We start from the raw sequence: 18,563 nt of genomic DNA, 5'->3' as shown, positions 1-18,563 counted from the left end.
TTTCAAAAAAGTTTTGTAGCGAAGATGGATGAGGAGTCCTTAAAATTATCAGAAAAAAACCCAACAATTCCATGACAAATGGGCAACCTTCTTCTAGACTGGGTTGCACCAGCTATTCATAAATCCATCTCTAGTTAGTGTGTACAGCCATACCTAAATTCATGGTAACTGTAGTTTTAAAGAGGTGATTTACTTAATTTGGTTGCACCATTAAAATTAAAGGAATATCTTAGCTAGTATAGACTTAAGTAATGTTTTAAGTCAGTTGCAAGGAAACAAAATCAAAAGCTATAAACTATGTAAACAGGAGTAAGCTGTAACATTTTGGGAGGTCAAACAATATATTAAACTTATCTGCCAATATGTAATAAATGTAGGCACTTACATATGTGTTATATATGTGTAGCGTTCATACAGTTAAGTCTAACATTATTTTTCGGGAAATATAAATTAAAATGTTCTCTGTTTACATCATAAACTGCATTTTGATCTAGTGTCAGGTCCAATATGTTGACCATATTCCTCTTTTACTCTTCAGTCTATATGGGTCATACTGTTAGCAAGCTAACGTTAGCTTTGTCAGTTGCTTCGTTAGCTACCTAACAATTACACCTGGCAGTTTGTATACATATTTAGCAACAACTAATGTCTATGTGTGAACCACTGACTGTACATAAATATGAATGACACATCTCCACTTCCTACCACTATGCAAAAGTGAAACCAAGATATCTCCTTTCTGGGATTTGGCATCTTGCTTGTGTGACGTCATTTGGAGACAGAGTCTGTGCAGTAGAGTTGGGCGGCGGATAGAGATGGCGGTTTGAGAGTGGCTGTCATGGCTGTCAATCATGATGTCACTCCCCCTTTTTATATCGTCAAATAACTAATCAAAAACAAACTTATCAGAAAAATGAGCACTTGATAAGAACTACCTAAAATGACAGAAACCATCTTTGGGAAAAATATATTTCACATGAACTTTGATATTTTAGTTTGACTCATATCCCATCCACTAACATGGAGGGGGCGGGATTTATGACCTATACTGCAGCCAGTCAACATGTGGCGACCAAGATGTTTTGGCTTCACTTTTGGGGAGTCATGACGTCCATCTTTATGTCAAATGGTCAATAGTCATCAGTCAATAGTGTGAACTAGTTTGTGTAGTACAACCCGTTTTAATTTAGTGATGCTTAAATATCCACTTAGTAACAGTTTAAACTTAAAAACAGCTGGTATAACTGATCATATGTTGGGAAGCTACATACTATATGAACCTTGTGGCGAGATTGTTTTCTCAAAGAGAAACAAAGTATTGTTTTGATATCAGTACCACAATTCAGGTATCATATCCGCTTAAATGTCTTGTACTCCACAACCTTGTACAGTTTCCTTGATGACTGAAACAGCAGTCTTTGGGGTGTGTAAGAGAAAATAATATTGTGTGAGAACATCCTCTTGTGTTGTGAGGATATTATATCATCTGACGCTTGCAGTAGATGGCCTTTGATATCATTACAATGCAATTAGAGATATCATCCCATAAAAGTACAAGCCACAATGCAGTGCTAACCTTATTATTACGGAATGGGAAGGAAATGGATGATCTAGAGAAGAAAGGGTGGTTTTTAAATGATGCAGAAGGGACGGGGAATGAGATAGAGAGAGAGGAAGGAAGAAAGGAAGGACGGAGAAAATCAATGGCTAAAAGTAAAAGGATGGGAAACTAAAAGGGCAATGAAGGGAGGAAGATGAGGAAGACAGTTGAGATATTGGCCGTAGACTTCTTGCTTTGTCATTGGAAATCAGAGCCGTAGGGCAGGACACTGTTTGATTTGCTGTTCTTGTTTTAATCTGTCAGTCAGCGCACTCACAAAGAGATGCACACACACACACACACACACACACACACACACACACACACACACACACACACACAGATAGCCCCCAGTCTGTCACTGAGTATCGGCAGAGAGCTGAGGGGTTATCATGCGTCGTCAGGTGCCAGACCGACTCTTGGTAGCAGGTTTGTCATTTGTAATTAGAGAGAAAAGGAGAACTGGCTTGTTTTTTCTCGCCTCTCTTGCCTGATCTCCGGCTGAAGGCTGTCTCTGGGTATCGACAGACAAGTGACGGGGCACACACTCTCTCTCACATACACACACACACACACGCAAGCAGATACATGCACTGACACACGTTTGATGGGCCAAGTTTGATTCCATTAAGTGGAGTTTGTCAGTTAGTCAGTGAAGTGTTGGGGTGAATGTTGATGGCCAAACAGTGAATCCCTCAGAGCTAAACAGGATCTGAAGCAGGCTGTTCAGACACTCACAACACTGAGGGTGACTGAGCAGTGGCAGGCCAAACTATGACTATTTTATGTCAGTCACAAACACACACACACACACAGACACACACACACACACATACACACACACACATAGCCTATCTGGTGTTGTATGGCTATGTGGTCACGGTCCATGCAGCTCTGAGTTCTGGTCACGGTTAAAAAGGCTTCCTTCTGGAGAGGAGGGGGGAGTCTTAAGACGGAGAAGGAGATGGAGGGGGGTTGGGGGTGGGGATAAGAGGAGCAGGAGATAATAGGAGAGGGCTAACAGTGGGGGTGGAGGGCTGGGATGGACCAAAGAGGGAGTGAAAAGGGGAAGATAGAGGCTGAAGGTGGGTTTTCGGAGTATGAAAGCCTGCGTGCCTCCATTCCTGTGCCATTGATGTATTCTAATGCTAAGTGTGTAATGCTGGGCCTCGACTGGTCTCTGGGAGAGACGAGCCTTTGATAGGCACAACCAAGCTCTGGGACAGATCCCTTGCATGCCATTCATATGCATATCTCTCTCCCTGTGTATATGTGTGCGTGCATGTACACACTGTTTTTTTTAGCCATTTAAGTAACTGTTTTTTAGCCATTTGCGCCACCGCTAGATTGGTGTAATTTCCATATCAATGTGACCATGTTTTAGACTGTTTTGAGCATCGCACACCCTAATCCTAAATTACCCCCTAGGACCATGCTGGTGGATGTTTTTCTATGATCTGGCTTCTGTGATTGTGTGTGTGTGTGTGTGAATTTTCCATGGAGGGAGCATTTGAACATGCAGCTTTTCGTGTGTGGCCGCGGGGAAACGGACCACATCTGATCACGTAATTGGCCATCTTCAGAAGAGGGCAAAGTGCAGAATCTCAAAGCGGACTACATCTCACCAGCCTGTCCAGGAGGTGTGTATGTGTGCGTGTGTGTGTGTGTGCAGCACAGTGAATGCGTGCCCCTATAAGCTATGTATGTGTGTGTGTGTGTGTGTGTGTGAGAAGAGATGGTTGCGTCGTTGTGCGGATTGCTTTGTTTGCCATGTGTTCCGGTCCCCAACCGATTATAGCGTGAAATTCCACACACATTGTATAGCAATGGGGAGTCTCACATGTGGACAGACACACACAAGCAGGCGCGCACACACAATAACACACCAAAGCGAGAAGTCAGAGAGGCCAGTTAATGACTGTCGAGGACAGAAAGGGAGTAGAACTGTGGTGGTGTCAAGGCTTTGTGACAGATGCTGGTTGTAAAACGCCTTGCTCACAGGTTTATTGTAATGAAAAAAAAAGTAACGATCAGATTCAACAAGATTGATGCCCTTCTTTCTTTCTTTCTCACTTTTTCACACACACACACACACACACACATACACACACTCCCTGGGTCCTAATCCCCCTCTGAGCCCTGGAGAGTCTCTCCCATCAGTGACCCTACTTTCACTTGAGCACTTTGGTTTGTTTCTCTCCCTCCCCTTCTTACTCGGATTTGTTCCTCTACTTTAACCTTCTCTCCCGCATGTTCATCTTACTTCACCTCCTCTCACCCGCGTACTTCACGCACTGCTGTGTATTTATCTGTGTGGGTGCGCCCCGTGTGTGCGTGAGCGTATATGTGTTTTTGTGAGAGATAGGCGGGAGGGGGGGGATGCTCGCCTTTATACTTTCATTGCCTCTCTTTCTGCTCAAGAATATGATGGATGTTTCAAAACAGAGCGAAGCCTGAATATCAGTGCCAGCCACTGATGTTGCTTTCACCTCCGAGTGTGTGTGTGTGTGTGTAGGTGTGTGTGTGTGTGTGCCTGCGCTTAGAGGCACTGGAGGTTATTTGATCTCAGTGTTGTTGGAGAGAAGGCTGCTCTCTTGCTTTATGACCGGCGCTGTAGGGAGATATTCAACTTCACCTGCCTCTCCTCAACAATCCATCATCCCTCTCTCGGCAGACAAACGCACTCCACTCATCTTATTACTTCCTCTTGCACTCTCAGAAACGTTTAAGACTTTCTTTTGCTAGTTCTTACACGTCCCGTAATGTATGCACATATTCCTCCGACTCTCTCCACAGTTTGTCTCATAAGCCGAAAGAAACAAAACTGCCAGCTTGTTTGTGTGTTTCACAGCGTGTAAATGAGTGACAAAGTGAGTGCATTGGTTATAATTCTGATAGTGTTTCTGCAAGTGATTATAAGCTGCTGCAGTGTGAAGGCAATGCGGCTCCTTCGTTAAGATGTTAAGTATGTTGTAAACCGAACAGGGACGAGGACTCAGCTAATGACTGTTTCTGCACACTTCATCAGATTGCTCGCCCGCAATATTGCCTCATATCACTCTCCGGCACCATTGGCGCTTAATAGTGTGTGTACGTTTGATAGTGTTTGTGTGCGTGTGTGTGTGTACGTGTGATCACGATGTACATTGCTTTGTAGAGCCATTACAGTTTAATAGGCGTAGTGGAATGCGCGATGCGTTAATGCTCCGGCAACATGAAGTAATGACACAATAAAACAATTAAATATGGTGGAGCAGAATTACTTTTCGAACAAGCTGTACCTAGAAGCAATTTGGACTGAGGCGGGATAAACAGAAAGTAGGTGATCAGGTTTATTAAGAGAAGAGGGTGAGCTCAACCTCTCTCTCTCTGGCTTCCACGCTGTCAGTATGACTGTCTGATTCATAGATTGAAGAACCAAAGAGAAATTCTCCTTGAAATAAGAGAATGATGAGTGATTACACGTGTATGTGAGTGTATATCAAGTATTGATGTAGTATGTTGGTCTCTAACACATTATAGTATTCAGATTTATGGCTGCAACCAATGATTTGTTTCATTATCGATGAATCTGTTGATAAGTTTTTAGATTAATTGCTTTATCTATAGCGTGTCAGAAAATTGTGAAAAATTGTTGTCACTGTTTCCCAGAGCCTCAAGTGAATTCTTCAAATTGATTTTTTTGTCCAATAAAAAGCCCAAAATCCAATTATATTGAATTTACAGTGATATGAAACAGAAAAAAAGCAGCTAATCCTCATATTCAAGAAGCTAGAAGCAGCAAATGTTTGGTAGTGTTGCTTTATAAATGACTTATCATTGAAAACAATTCATAGTAATAGGTAAAATCCTAAGATTTTTTCAACCAGTAAAACCACAGAAAAATTGACTACTTATTTACAAATGCTAAGATGCTCCAAAAGCTCTATTTTTCTTTCCCAGTTGGGGCCTTTCTGGATCAAGATCATTGTATTTTAATCTACTCAAGAAGCTTTTGTACAAATCTCAGATTGATTACTTGAGGAAACTGTTATTTTTCTCAGGGAAACACTCATGTTGTCTATTTTGTAATGAATTTTCAGGAATCAAGTAGCCTTTCAGGAACTCGGATGGAAGGTTCATATATTGCAGAGAAATATATGTTTAAACTTAAATATACTGTGAAAGTATTTGATTGAGTTTTACTTTTAAGAAAGAGTAACTGTAATATAACTACTTAGTATTTTAAAAAAGTAACCAAGAAAGTAGAATGAGTTAGTTTGATAGTAAGTTTCTTTGTAAGTGTGTTTCTCATAAAGACTTTAAGATGAGTTAGCAGGTACTAGTAGCAAGCAGGACGTCTCTCACAACCAGTCAGTAACAAACAGTCCCCTTTTTTTATGTCTGTGTTATTTGAAAATGCTTTGACACACTAATGAGATGCATCATTTCCAAGGTTAATCTAAATCACATCATCAGTGGTGTCTGGAGTTAATTTAAAAAATGCCACAAATAAGCGTTGAGATCTTTTTCCAAAGCGCTGTTAAAATCTGGCCATCATCAAGCAACCTCACAAACAGAGGAGAGCAATTAGGGTCAGACCTCCAGCCATATTCAGTGTGGGCGACAGCCATATCTGTATATCTGTGTTTAAATGTTGATTTGTTTATGTGAGTTAAGTGTAGGAGTCAGTGTGGCGGCAAATTCACTGACTCACCAACCAGACGGAGAAACCACCAGGATATTCTGTTGTTTATGTAGGTGTTGGTCTAAGAGTCTCTCTCTCTCTCCTTCTTCTTCTTCTTCTTCTGTCTTTATCTTTCTTTGTCCTCTCTCTCACACATGTGTCTTTATGTAATCGTTTATAGGGATCTGTTGAGAATTAGAGATCGAAAACCCATTTACAGAGGTTACCTACGTAAAGTCAGCCTATTTGTCTGCTGTGAAATCGAAACCTTACCCTCTGCCGCTCTCTCCCTTTCTCCCGCTCTTTCTCCCCCTCTCTCAAACTGTCTCTCCCTCAACCCCTCTCTCTCTCCCGGGGGGTCACAACACCACAAAGAAGGAGCGATAAGAGGAGAGATAAGATGATTGGGAAGAAATGAGGGAATTTGTTAAAGATAGAGAGATGGGCAGCGAGGTCGTTAGTGAGGAATAAAGAGGAGGCAGAGTGTTGGGGTGAAGCCACATTTGATGGAGGATGGAGAGCAAAGCCACGTACATGTGTGTAAAACTGGGTTCTTTTTGGCTTATACACTAACCTGTTGGCTTCCAGCCTGAAAATGAATCTTCTTGAAAATGCTTGAAACTTCATAAAAAAGTGAAAATGCCATAAAACGCTTGACATCACTCTCATATTTACATAATGCATTAAACAGTTCTGATGTCTTAATAATAACATTTTATAAATTTGTCTGTGTGAGATATTTATTGAAAACATCAGAGCTGTTTTGTAAATCCCTCCCTACGTACTATATCAGGCTGCAACTAGAAATTATTTTCATAATCGACTAACCTGCCGATTAATTGCTTGGTCAAACATTGGAAAACAGTGAAAAATGTCTGTCACAATGTCCTAGAGCACAAAGTGATATTTCCAATGTCTGATTTTGTCCAACACACAGTCCAAAACCCAAAAATATTCGGTTAACTAAATTCTCTCATTTAAGAAATTTGAACCATCAAATCTTTGGCATTTTTGCTTGAAAAATTACTTAAAGGATTATTCGATCATTAAAATAATGGTTAATTTTCTTTTTATGGTTGCAGCTCTAGTACTGTATAGTGCCGTATATTTACTGTTTGACATTTTATTTGTGTGAAGTACACACTATATAAAGTCCTCAAAAATTCCCAATATGGAATGGAAAAAGTAGCGTCAATGGCATGTGCACTACTTTCCACTAACAATCCTGTAATTCGTTGTGTGGCGTTTGATAGATGTGAAAATTAAAAGTTGTGTGACTCCACATCTGTCTGTGATGATATGATGGTTATATAAATGATGATGATTCATGAGTTTTGGAAGTCTCAATTTACTGCTCACAGTGGAGTAAACCATAGAGTGATTGTTATATTGGGAGTAGTGAATGAGTGAATGATGAAGTGATTTTGGACACAGCAAACAAGATTTTGTTTGAGTAAATCACCCAACTTTGACTCAGTTGGATGACTGATATGATTGTGAATACTTAAGTAAATATCATCATATACTGATATTGCAACAGAACAACACTTTACCTTGAAAGCCAAGAGTAGTGTACTGTCAAGTCAAAATGGTCTACACTGCTCACTAGATGATCATCAGAAGATTTTCTGAAATGTTTTTGCATTTTGACTTTTGAGAAATACCTGAAAATGCAAGTTTGGAACTGTTGACACAAAAAAATTGTGCTTTCAAATATATCTGCTTTAGTGTGGTCATGGCTATAGTGAATGAGAGTGATAGAAAAGATGACTTGGGGGGGGTGGTGGGGGGGGTTGAGAGTGTGTTATTAAATGATGCGTAGCAACCGAATGGGGGAGTTTGTGGATTTATGGTGAGAAATAGCATGATGTGTGAGAAAAGAGAGGAGAGCGCGGAATGATGGAAAACAGGATTAGATAGACAACGCCGCAGGGAAGTGGTTTGGCTCTGTAGCGAGGAGAGCTGTGTAAGTGAGTAAAGTGACAGAGAGAGCCAATGTATGAAAGTGTGTGAGAGAGTGTATGTGTGAGAGAGAGAGAAAGAAGAGGCATAAATGAGTCAAGGTAGGGAATCAGATTGGATAAGCTGGAGCTGGGCGAAGGAGGAGGACGAAGATGTGTTGGACAGAGGGGAAGGCAATGAAGGAGAGAAAAGAGGGAGACAGAAAGTCAGTGTAACTGTAACAGAGTCTGACATAAAGCTCAGACCCAAGCTAATAGCACGTCTATTAATATCTCCTGCTAATGTCTGCCACTCCCTGTCACAGAATGGCAGAGAGCGTAATCCTTATTCATCAGTTTTTGTACTTCCTGAATAATGATCCTGATAAATTCTTTAAATATGGAGGAGAACAGGTGCAGTATCTTGGATCCAGGAAGAAAACTGGGTTTAAGGTTGGAAGGTTGAAGGTTTGAATCCTTAGATCAGCTGAAAACATGCTGAGTTTATTAAATAGTATTCACAAAGGCCAGTTTAAAGTCGTCCTCCACTCAAAAATGAGTGCTTCTCGTATTTACTGTTGGATGTTTCAGCTTCAAAGTGCAGAATGATGTATGTGCAGAGTTTGAAACTCGAAGGCTGTTTTCATATTTGTCTGCTGAAAGTAGAAAGTTTCTCTGTGCTGTCCAAGTTTAAGGAGTGTACCTACCCATGAGCGAAATTTGTGACATCACAACTGGTTTGGAACCAATCGTAGTCCAGTATACAACTTACACAAGTGCGATGTGGAGACTTGAAGCCTCCAAACACTGAGAATTGACTTCTCGGTGAGGTAGGAGACATCTCGTATCCAGCATTAAACATTTGAAATGAAAAATATTTGCATATTCATAGATTCTGGATTTTTAATGAGGTAGAAGGAAAAAATGTCATTTTAAGGATTTTTAACAAGGTAACTGAAAATTTTTTGTGGAAAAAACATGTCAGGCACAGTTTATTATTCCAAGCAGATGATTTTTACATGTCTTAAAACATGTCTGGAGGGGATCTTTAAGTAATATACACACTAAAATAAATGAGGTGGTAGTGCTAAAGTTGGTCTGACCTCAGCCTAATGCTCTCCTCTTACTTAGCAAACTCTGTTTTTATGCCCTTCAGCAAGGCACTTAAAGACCTACTTTAGCGTGACTCCCATTCAATTATAAACAGCACAGAAAACCCCAGAGACATCTAATTCAGTCAGTGAAGGTAATCAGTCAGTGTGAATGAGAAGCCAATAATTGTCTTTTTAAAGTGTTTTGTCAGCACTTTGGCATCAAGCTATGCAACAATGCAAACAACTCCAACTTCAGTTTGCCTCCTCATGTGAATCTACATGTTCAGAAGAAGAGAGAACACAAGTACACCAAAAAACAGAAAACTAGACCTAAAGTTTAGATATGTGTCTGACTTTTATCCTCCCAAGAAACCTTAAAAAGATGGTGGATGTCAATTGATTTCTGGATCACTGGCTGGAGGAGAGAAGACTCAGAAGGTGAGGATGCATAAAATGCGAATTAAGAAAAAAACAATCTGCCTGTCGTCTCTATCGATGTGTTAGAGGCTGCTGTCTGGAAAATGGCAACCCAACAGACAGACGACTAAAATCAACAGCATCTTAAAACAGGTTTCTATGTGCTGTAGTATTTGTTTCAGAATCTTAAAACTGTTCCAACGAAGGAATGAGAGAATATGATGCATCACATTCAGTTGTTTGATGCTTTTATCCGGATAATCTGTATCCAGATCTGATAAACAGTAATCAGTCACACTACACTCACTGCTTCCCTTCTTCTTTTGCTGTCTACCTACTCATCATAACCCAAAATCCACTGTCTTTCATTTGGTTCTTCATAATTCCCAGTATTCGCCCCCTCCACTTCCTTCGGGAGGCTCTTGATCAACAACAACGACCTGCAAGGAGAGGATCACATGACAGATGGAGGAGGTCAAAGGCTAGTTTCGATAGCCTCGCTAGCTTGTCTTGTTGTACTGTAATGTAAGGTAACCAGTGAAGAAGAACAAACCACAACTGGAAAGTGAGTAAGACTGATCAGAATGTCTGTCCAGAGAAATATCAGATAATAACGAGGACACAGCTCAGTCTAGTAGATTAGCTCGCTAGCAGAAACGCTGGCCCAGCTACCCCCCCGTCGGTCACGTGATCTCTCCTCGCAGGTCGTCGTTATCCATCGAAAGTCCCCCCACTTTCTTACTCGAATCCCCTCCTTGCTTCTTATAGTTCTGCCCATTTACAAAGCGAAGAAGAGATGTAAGGCTGCAAAGCGCGGACAGATGAGTCAGTGCGACACATATTTTTTAAGTTGTTAAGCAGGATTTTCTTTGCTCAGTGAAGCACCATCATACACGTCACACATTCCGACTCCTCTGGAAAGCCAGACTCCAGCATTTCTGAAGCATTTCTCTCCCTGAAACATCTCCCTGTCGATCTGACCCTTGACACACACACACACACACAGACACGCACACTAAAGCAGGGTATGCCAAAACATACACACTGTAATGTTTTGCTCTGTCTCTGGTTGCTCCACTTTGCTCCTTGCACAATGGGTTATGTAAAGACAGAGCTAGTGTTTTATCACTACCAGCACTTCCACACACACACACACGCAAAATACCATACACGATATTATATCGTCACGTCATTGTTAAATGGTGCGTTTAGCCCTCTGTAACGGACGGCGAGGGGGAGGGCACTGAGCACTGAGACGTGTAAAACGACATCGTATAGGCGCAGTTGCACTGAGAGGACATAATGACGTGACATCACTGCTCCCTCTCTGCCATTACGACTGTACAGAGAGGGAGAGAGGCAGCGAGTGGGATAAGCAAGGGAGGAGAGAGGGAGGCGGTGAATAAGTGGGGAGGAATGTAAACAAGTTGAGAAAGAGAGAGGCGAGAGACAAGGGGATAATAATGGGGAGGCAGGGGCATGAAGGCTGACGCTGCACTTTTCGTACTCAGTGGGAGGTCTGAAGTGTTGTGTGTTTCTTACACCTCTGAAGTTTCTTTGTCTCATTTAGTCTTTCATAACACAGCGCTGATGTGCGTGTATGTGTGTGCCTGTGTGTTTGTGCATCAGACACGTGTCTAGACTGTCTGCTGCTGCATTCAATCTCTCATGTAAAAGACCTTTAGAGTCACTAGGGAGGTAAAACACACATATAAACACACATACACACACACGCGGCTGCTACATGTAAATGAACAGCAATCTGTTTCTTGTTACAGCTAGCATGACTCATTGTAACGGAGCAGTGCCTCAGACAAAGGGTCACATACACATTTACACACCCAGCATATTAGCCAAGCTTGAAGGTTCATGCAGCTGGAAACATCCACACAGTCCTCACCCTCCCCTTCATTTTCTCCCTGACCTCTCCAGCCTCTCGCTCTTTCTCTCTCCCCGACCACACTCACCTCCTCCCTCCATCCCTCTCTCCTCCCGTTTCACACGTCGCTCACTCTTCGTCCTTTATCGCCAATTCACCCGACAGCATCTTCCGTCTCTTTCTCTCTGTTTTTGCAAACAGCACACAAACAAATCTTAACAACAGCGATGCGGCGGCATGTGCACACGCATGCACACAACATAAACAAGGATTTAATTTGTGTGTTTATGCAAAGCCAGCGTTTGCTATTCAAACCAGTCGACCACAACCAATTACAACCAAACCAATTACCTTCTACATGCAACACTTGATATCAAGAAAGGGTCTGCTAAGACCTCAGTGAACAATGCTGTGATCCAAACAAGCACACAAGGATGTTGTGTGCATACATGTGTTGGTGAGTGTGCATGGCTGTGTGTTAGATGACCTGTAGGTTATTCCCTGGTTGGCTCATCGTCATATCTGATTGGCTGCCTGCCGGTTTCATCACATTGCACCAGAGACAGAAACAGACCTCGTGGCCTCTCACCCACAGGTCTCTCTCTTTCTTTCTCTCTCTCTCTCTCTCTCTCTCTCTCTCTCTCTGTTTGTCTCCCAGTCCGACTGAGCCGAGCTTGGAGCCCAGTGTTGGCTGACTTTGGTTTTGTCTGGCAGGCCGAGCTGTAGGGAAGCACTTTGATTGAAGAGACAGAACAAAAGCTCACACTGCCATCTTTGAAGCAGCTGTCCTGCACATGACAGTCACACACACACACACTCACACAAACACAGATAACACACACACACACACACACACACACATGCCAGACAAATCCATGTGGATACAGTAATTGACTCACTCATACACACATGCGTAGGCATACACACATGAGGACGAGTCAGCCTGCAGGAGCAGCTGTGACACCTGCAAATGTGTATGTAACCTGTCTGTCTGCTCGCACATATTAGCAAACAAACACCCCTTTCTCTTACCTATCCAAGTCACACACACACACACACATACACACACCATCTGCTTATCATCTCTTCGTTAACAGCTAATGTCGTGGGCACTAAAGCTTTACCTTCATTTGCTCCAGCTTTAGAAGGAAGTGTAAAAGCTTTCACTCTAATCTGCCCAATTTGGCAGTGACTGTCCATAAGGATGGGTGAGGTGGATAAAAAAAGAGCATGTGTAATTTTATATCATGACAGAGATAAATGTTGTGTTGCGGTGGATTTTCTGGAAATTCATTTGAGTAAACATTTATAAATATAAAAACAGATGGGAATCAGCATGAGGTGATAACTGTATATAGAGTATTTTTCGCCATCTTTTTTCTTTTATTTGACAGACAGGAAACATGGGGAGAGTAAGAGGGGTACGAGATGCAACAAAGGTCCCTGGTCAGAAACATACTGGTGATGTTGTGGCTATATGTCATGATCTCGGACACGTTGTGCCCATTCAACTTGAGGGGAATTTGTAAATGACTTAGAGTTTCAGAATGTCACTATTTAAAGTGACTTTAGCATCAGTGGTTTTAACTATAACCCACAAGTAATTACCGTTAGTGTTAGCTTGTCCTTTTCTATCATTAGTAGCTAAATTATTGTTTTTGTCAAAACAAATTTGCAGCACTGAAATGTGTCCTACAATATGGGATGGACAGAAGGACATTTTCAGCAAAGAGTAAAAAGTAAAGTAAAAAGTAAAAACAGTAACTACATGTTAGCTAACCAGCTAACGTTATCCCTGAGTTTAAGGCCTTTTCACCAACATTTTTCTTTTCAATATTGCTATTAAATGCAATATAGTTGTAGGTGGTTACTGATTGGGGGGGGGGGTCAGTCTTGTCAACATAGAAGCCAATGCAGATAATTACTGGTATGTGAACATTAACATATGCTTTGTGAATCTCAAAAAAACCCCCACCAGGCCACCAGGACATCTCATATTGGGATATTTATTTTTAAGTCTGCCACTTAACTGTAATGCAGCCTCAATGATCACGTTAACTAAATTACAGACGATATTGAATCTTATAATATTGATATTATATTGACCATTATCATTTCCTCTTTTCTGCTTCTGTTCTCATTGACATTTACTCTGCTGTTTCCCTGACTAGGAAAAAGAAAGGGGAAATGATGTGATGAGGACATCAGAGCAGGAAAAGTGTCTGTTTGACAGGAAGAAACAGGAGAATAGTCAGCGGTGGCAGAGGGAGAGAGGAAGAAACACACAGAGACTACCATGAGATAAGTTTACAGCTAAATGCAAGTGCAAGTATTTAGAGCAAGTTAGCCCTGCCTCTGAGAGACTAAGTTCAGAGTTCAGACAGTCGAGCAAGTTGCTGGCTGGCTGCCAGCGCTGTTAGCTCAGTGGTAATGATAAACATTACAGCAAACTAATGGATGGACGCTTCGGCTGCTGCAGCCTCTGATGTTGCTTTATCTTCTCTCTTAACACCCAACACCAGACTTGCTCACAACCTTCGCGGCCTCGGACAGCAATGTATGCTAAGCAAATCACCACCGCGCGGACCGACAATAAAGCTCGGGTTTGAATTTCAATCAGCCCGTGACCGGGAGGAGGGATGGAAAGATGGAACCAGGCAGGCAGAAGGAGGGCGCTGATGAGAGGAGATAGAAGGACGGAGGGAAGGAGGGGAGAGATGAAGGGGTCAGCCCAGCGAGATAAGCGAGGGCAGGGAATGAGAAATGGAGTATGAAAGTGAAAGCAGATGGAGATATTTTACATAGAGGCAGATAGATGGATGACAGAGGGTGCGACAAGGGGACAGGGCGGAGAGATAATTACTAAGATAGAGAGAGAAGTAAACGACAGGAGAGAAAAGGGGAAAGGGATTACAAGTTTACACCACATTGGATAGATTGGCAGTGCCAGACAGAGAAAGAGAGGGAGGACAGAGAGGTGCAGGAGACGAGGGGAGCAGGTGATGTCGAACAGAGACAGAGAAGACTGAAAAAGAAAGTGTGTTTGAAGGGGACTAAGGACAGTGAGGGAGAAAGTCCTTGCCAGAGGGAGGGAAAACGTCAAAAAGCAAACACAGTTGATTCATTTCTCTCATGTGTTGTTTTTTTGTGTGTGTGTTCTCTTCACACTTGCACATGTACACATGCACCAACTCACACGGCATCAATCCTCAGCCAGCTGCACACACACTGTCATCCACAAATGCACAACAACAGCCTCCCAAGACATAACAGCATCTTTTCATATTCCTGAAATTGGCTGAATCAAAGTGCTGTTAACAAGGCAGGGAGTCGGTCTGTCAAAAGAGCTCCACAGCAACCGAGGTGAGCAGGTGGCACATCTGGTTTCAAAAGAGATATTTTTAAATATCAAACAGAAGGCAGCAGAGTACCATCAGCAGTCCCTGAGTATTGCTACCTTCACATTTTGGCAATATCCAGTACACTGGAGCAAACTGGAGGTGGACTGTATCACCAAGGAGAAGGACAGTTAATTCTCAGAAACAGTATTGTGAAGTAGGATTAGAGTGAGTCATTTTGGGCTCCGAAGTAAAACTCCTGTTCATTTTTTTTTGCATAGATGATGTTAGGTGAATACTGGTTAGCAAAAGATGAGCAGCTGTGTTAGAAAATATCTTGTTCTTTGGCAAAAAGTCAAAGATACAACTCTGTGTAAATAAAAACATAAGAAAAGAAGGCAACTTCAACTCCCAAGGACAAACATCTAATAATCAAGCTTTAAATTAAGTTGCATGCGCCAACTGCAAGCATGAGCTAATGATTACACTTCATAGAAACCTGATAAAACATTCAGCAGTTTGTATCAGTTCATTCTCAGATCCTGGATCAATTTTGAATGAATGTGTCTTTTGTAGCATAGTATTTTGTTCCCAATTGCAGCTGCAAAGCATCATTCAATTACACCTCTTACTAGCCATAGCAAAAACAACTGAGGCTCATGGGTAATGCGGTATTTGGAGCCATACCAAATTAGCTCCAAAACATAATTTCTCAGAAATTAATATTTGAAACTGTTGGCCGTTACACAAACCTATACTACTGTTCCATTATCCAGGACACTGGAAATTGACATTTGAAGTGAAGAATTTTTTTTTTGGCAAGCAGCAGTCTCCAATGTTGCACCTCTTCACACAAAGAAGTGAATCATTACACCTGCAGGTAGAGCTTGGCAACAAAGATAGACTTTTTGTAACTTTTGCCCTCTGCTGCGAAGGTGAAAACAAGGTAGAGGCTAGAAAATCCTGCAAAGTACAAATGCTCATTTTGTCCAACTTTTATTCTTACCTTCAGTCTTACAAATAAAACAAGAGCTTTCCACTGACCAGAACGTGCTTTTTAGGCCGCAGTGACAAGAGAGCAGTGCCCATTAGCAGACTGATGTTGGCTGAACCTGTTCCGACAAAGTTTGAGGTGGAAGCGGGATGGAGGGATGAAGGAGGAAGGGGCTGAAGGAGTACAGAGATCAGATAAAGACGAAGCTCGTCTTGTAGCTGTCCTGTTGAGCGTGTGCTCATGTCTCCGTCTGCATGGATGATAGAATATGACGCTGACTTAGTGTCAGACTCCTTGCTGACACATACTGTAGTTAAAAAGAGATTAGAGAGATGTGAGCGAAAGGAGGGGGAGGGGGTAGGAAGAGAGAAAGAGAGAGTGAGGGAAGGAGTGAAAGAGATGAAAGAGGACAGATAGATTTAGATACAGTGGTTTGTGCCCAGTGGTAGTCTTGTCTGTGAAACCTCTGAGTGAATGAGACTCTACTCTCTTCCTGAGTCATTTTGTCTTTCTTCCTCGTCTCCACCCTCTTCTTCTTCATCTCTCACCTTCACTTCTTCTTGCTTTGTCCAGTCCGTTCATCCTTTTTGTCCTTTGTTCTCCTGCTCTGTTAACAGTTGACTTTGATCTTACTTTACTATCTCTGCATTTGTTGCTACCATCTGCAAAACCGATTGACCGGGCTTTTTCTGATTTACTGTCACTGTGACTTTGTCTCCCTCTCTTTTTCTCTCTAACTGTCTCTCTCTCTCTCTCTCTCGCTCTCTCTTACTCTCTCCCTGTGAGTCTCATATTAAATTTTAATTCCCTGCAGTGGAGAGCCTGATAGTGACAGAGCCTGACAGAGGAGAAGTAAAGAAAATATAGACAGAGTGACAGCTTAGAGGTGTGTGTGTGTGTGTGTGAAGGGGGGGGGGGGGACAAATACATATGTTCATGTTTCTCTATGTGAAGTCTATGCACCACTATTATTATGTGACAGCTGTTTATAATGTATTTAGATTAAATCTGAAGTGAGCAAGTGTACACAAATGTCAAATCTCTTCCCTTTCCTAAACGTGTGTGTGTGTCTTCGAGTGCGCGCGCATGCCTTTGCCTGTTATTGCGTGTGCACAGTCAGCATAAAGTTGGCACTGAAACTGATAAACCATTATGCACAATGTGGGAGTGCATGTTTATGTGCCGTTTTTGTGTGTATGCGTGTGTGCAGGCGTGCCTGTGTGTGTTTGAGCTTTAATGATCTTTTTTGATGGTCTGCTGTAGCGGATATTGAGATGGATGGTCCATATGCTCTTTATGGTCCATGCATATTTCATATTTCAGCAGCAAAGCAGAGCAGAGCAGCCATTGCTTATATGGCAAGGATGTTGCACTGGGACGTGGGCTGACTTTATGAGAGCTCATATACACATCCCACCGCTTTGTCCCCTTTGAATAAATGCCCAAGTACGAATAAATACAACACATTTCATAACGCTTTCAGAAAGATACCTACATATCCATAAACCTTAATGTCGCACATAGAATATCAGATCTTGAATGGACTCATGTGGCTGACCCGCCGTATGATTCACCGCTGTTGTCACAAAGCGCGTGTTTGCATGTCACACGGTGCGACGGACAGTAGTTGAGTGAAAGTAATAACCTGCAGTATCTTCACATAAATAAACGCTAACTTTGCTACTTTCCATTCCCATTTATAAAACACAATAGTGATTCAGCCGATACCTTTTTCATTTCCTGTTCTTTCTTGAGAAATACCCTTAGGCACACAGAAAAGATGTCTTTTATGCTTCCGGCAACAGCAGCAGCAGCAGCAGTTTGTTTCGGAATAAATAGATGAAGAGCTCAATAGTTAGAATAAAAGAAAATAGGGAAAACCTATAGAAAGTCAAACCTCATCAAAAGAAAGTGCAATGAAAAAGACACATCACAGTATTTCATATTTCAGTGAAGTAATTTTTTGGGGGAGCGGGGGTACAGAGCAACTGATGATCAGTTAGAGCAGAAGACGTTGCCAAAATAATGGAAAATAAAGAAAGTCTATGTGGATTATAGCTTAAATTAAAGCAGTTAGTCACAGTGAAGCTGCAGCGTGTGCCCATGCAGCACACCCACACACAAACACAGTTTTCTCAGCATGATGGAATTGCTTTGTCAAGTCCATGACATAGTTGCTTGTCATGTCATGTTACACGCACATATTCACAGAATCGCATAGGATGTTGACAACATGCTGATGTATGTGGAATTGGCTCGTGTGCAACTTGTAAAAACATGTGAAACGAGCCAAAATGAGGGATAAATTATTTCTGATGAGGAACGTTTCCTTTTCCTTTGGACGGTAATTGGCTGGACAAAATGTAGTATCTCAGTATTTCTGATATTTTATTTAATACACACTCAGATGCACTTAGAAAAGCCTCCCCGCACAGGTACACATACACACTGTCCACATGAATGCACATTTTGCTGACTGTCATATGATGATGGACAGGTTGCCGCCACATGGAGAGGCATATTGACTTCACGAGAGAGTGTGAGAGAGAGAGAAAAAGGGTAGGGACGACAGATTGACAGGCCAGTAGAGGAAGACAGAAAGGGAGGGAGAGGTGTCGTCGGAGGAGTGAGAGGA

General features: G+C 42.0%; 1 protein-coding gene across 4 annotated transcripts in view; it reads left to right on the top strand.

The window, feature by feature from the left end:
- Positions 1 to 18,563, top strand: part of efna3b (ephrin-A3b) — an 87,587-nt gene that overhangs the window by 43,280 nt on the left and 25,744 nt on the right. The window contains exon 1 of one of the 4 annotated variants that reach the window (XM_042423180.1): positions 4,449 to 4,470. The exons of the other annotated variants lie outside the window; for them this stretch is intronic. The gene's annotated coding sequence lies outside the window, so the exon portion shown is untranslated. Of the gene's footprint in view, positions 1 to 4,448; positions 4,471 to 18,563 lie in introns of those variants that run through there. 4 annotated transcript variants of the gene reach the window in all.

This window comes from Thunnus maccoyii, chromosome 10 (genome assembly GCF_910596095.1).
Source record: "Thunnus maccoyii chromosome 10, fThuMac1.1, whole genome shotgun sequence".
Taxonomy (NCBI): domain Eukaryota; kingdom Metazoa; phylum Chordata; class Actinopteri; order Scombriformes; family Scombridae; genus Thunnus; species Thunnus maccoyii.
The sequence above is the reverse complement of the archived record's forward strand: the minus strand, read 5'-3'. Positions and strand labels throughout refer to the sequence as shown.